The sequence below is a fragment of the Thermobia domestica genome, chromosome 14 (genome assembly GCF_964235325.1).
Source record: "Thermobia domestica chromosome 14, izTheDome1.hap1.1, whole genome shotgun sequence".
In the NCBI taxonomy this organism is placed as follows: domain Eukaryota; kingdom Metazoa; phylum Arthropoda; class Insecta; order Zygentoma; family Lepismatidae; genus Thermobia; species Thermobia domestica.
The window spans coordinates 137477419-137480476 of NC_137467.1; the positions used below are offsets into that span (position 1 = coordinate 137477419).

General features: G+C 34.6%; 1 non-coding gene across 1 annotated transcript; it reads right to left on the reverse strand.

The window, feature by feature from the left end:
• Nucleotides 1-2709: 2709 nt before the first annotated feature.
• On the reverse strand, nt 2710-2781 carry TRNAC-GCA (transfer RNA cysteine (anticodon GCA)). The gene has a single exon. It is a non-coding gene; the product is annotated as a tRNA-Cys (tRNA).
• Between the last annotated feature and the right edge of the window lie 277 nt (nt 2782-3058).

The window sequence follows — 3058 nt, forward strand, 5'->3', positions numbered from 1 at the left end:
TACTGAATGACAAATTGGCAACACACCTAAGGTCATTCACTTCTTTTCCGTAAGCGAAGAGAGTATTTCTTCCGTCAGAGGTTGCCGGGGATGAGGCCGAAGTATAGTTCGCATAGTTTCCGAGGGCATAGGTGAGATAGACAGGCTCTAAAAGAGGCATATTTCCCCCTATTATGGAAACACTGTGGTTCAATAGTAGAGCGCTTACTCTTGGAAGTGGGGTTCCTGGTTCGATTCCTGTGGTAGTAAGATCGTGGTGGACAACATCATACTTGTGGGTTTTCTCGGGTACTTCCATTTCCTCCAACATTGTCATTTCACTAATTTTTTCCAGCATCCATTCACTTGCATTAATTATCCGTTTCCCTTAGCTTAAAGGGTAAAATCGTGGGATATTAAAGTGAAAGATTTCAAGAAGATTTCTTTCCCCTATTAATAAATCTTATAGTGAGGTATCTGCAATAGCAAAGCATAATGTGGAGTGAGTTCAATTAAAATATAGCCAATAAATCGAAATGTATTCAACGGTTGCGATTTCGTATTCAATGAAACATTATTGTCATCCGAAGAAATTTATAATTTGGGAGTTCAAAAGCACAAAGGAATCAATCAAGTCTAATTACCGAAAGCTGTGAGAAAAAGAGAGATAAAGTTTGTATGTGGAAAAGTTAACATTGTATTATACATTATGAGAGTCACTTAAAATATCAGAACACGTATCTTATAAGTTTTTAAAAGAGCTTTAGAAACAGATCTTAAAGACGAAATATGCCCCCCCCCCAAAAAAAAGGGGGGACTTGATTACCTTGTGCACTGAACGCGACAATTCAAATAAAAGAAATTAAGTTAATCTGTTGTATATGTAAGAAGTTACAAAGAGGATGTTACGAGTGAAAGTGGACAACGATTGAAAACATTTTTCGCGTTAAAATATCACCAATTCCATATACAAGTTGAAGAATTCGGACTAGTTTACATAAGAAAATTATAGTGTATTTAATTCTTATCCGGGCAACTGGGGCCTCCCAGGACCAGTGGCTTCAATTTTTATTTTCAAATTTCTCAATAACCATACATATTTCAATGACATAAAATTCTGAATTCTTCTATCCTTAGTCGTAGTTAAAATCATGAACATATCGAGTTGTAAAGTTAGTTTCTTTTTTTTAGAAAAAGCTGAAAACCTTTTCCTGACGTAACCGTGCAACTGGGGCCTAGGAGGCCCTGTATAACTTAAGTGCAATTCCTCTAAAATGTTTTATGAAATGTTCACACAATTATTTGTTGAACCCGTAACTGTAACATTTAGTAGGAACAGTATGTGACAATACACATTGAATTTACGTGTTCCGCACTTAAAATATATACTGGGCCTGACAGGCCCCGGTTGCTCTTCTATGTTACAAAAATGTCTTACCCGGAGAAGGGTTAAGGGTCTTCACTACAGCGAAATTAAACTATCACTAATTTTACAGTTTTTCTGTAATATCTTCAAACCAAATAAAAATATTCGAAAAGCAGGAACGTAATGGACTAGAGAATATGATTTTGCATGTGATACCATTATCACAACTCATCTATTTGCTTTCGACTTGCAACTGTAGATAGATTAAGAGTCTTTTGCGGTTTCTGTAAATAGCGGCATACCAAGAGTAGATAGGTGAATTGTGGTAAAGGTATCATATGCCAAATCGTATTGTCTAGTTCACTACGTTTCTGCTTTTCAAGTTCTTGTGTTTGTTTTGAAGATATTAGAGAAAAAGTCTAAAATTAGCGTTAGTTTAATTTCGCTGTAGTGAAGACCCTTAATTTTGATAGTAAATCTTCATATAGTGCAGTACAATTCAGATATTACATAAGAACAATAACTTAACAATAAGAAACTCTATGGTCTATGGAACTATGTTCAATGACGCATTCATAAAAGCTCTCTATTGACTTCTGTCCTTAGGATGCAGTTTCTACTTTGTATTCTTATTTCTGTGAAATCCACCTTAATATTGTCCTCCTATGTGGGCTTAAGTCTTCCTAATGATAGTTATCCGATGGGATTTCCATTCAAAACTTCGAAAACCTTCTACCATTCTGGCTACCTGACCTGCCTACCTGTAATAATAATAATAATAATAATAATAATAATAATAATAATAATAATAATAATAATAATAATAATAATAATAATAATAATAATAATAATAATAATAATGATGTTTAGGATCTTGACTTTTGGTGCCACAATAAACTGCGGAAAATGTTTCAGTTGACGTCGATGTCGAAGATCGTGAAGGTAGGGTTTAGTGTACAAAGTGCTCGGCTACAGGACAATATTGCTGCTTACAATTCCTAGTTTTCTTTCTCAATTGATGAACTGTTAATTACAAATACGTTTAAGGAATAATATGTTGAGTAAAAATTGTCAAACATTGAGAACGATAATAATGAGAAACAATGGCATTTGGTAGGGTGTCGTTTGACAAGGCGTTGTCTTACTAGGAATGTGACAAATGATGTACTAGTTTTTCCCGCTAACAACTTACCATTGCATATTCCTCATATACCACAATTCAATTACAGGGGGAGCTTTCTTCAAATATGCTTTTCTTGCTGGATATTTCCAATGTAATCACTACACTTTGTATCTTGCTGCAAAGATTATGAATATTGTACTAAGTGCCCGTCTATCTTTTCTAGTTACTAATAAAAACGTGAAGGGGGCACCCGGGTTTGAACCGGGGACCTCTCGATCTGCAGTCGAATGCTCTACCACTGAGCTATACCCCCTTGCGCTTTACCAGCTGTCTCGATAATGAAATAATGAAAATATAAAATTTCATTTCAAATTATTCAGGTACTGACTATAATAATTATTTATTTACTTACTTTAAATCACGTGATTGCCTCATGTGTCCTAATTGCTATTGTGCATAGTAAAAATTAATGATTTTTAACGTGATGCAAGTGCTTTTTAAAAATATAGATAATGATTATCGTAGTAACGTAACTGATGCCTTGAATGCAATAATGCATGCAATGTAGGCTGGACAATCTGGATTTTTGC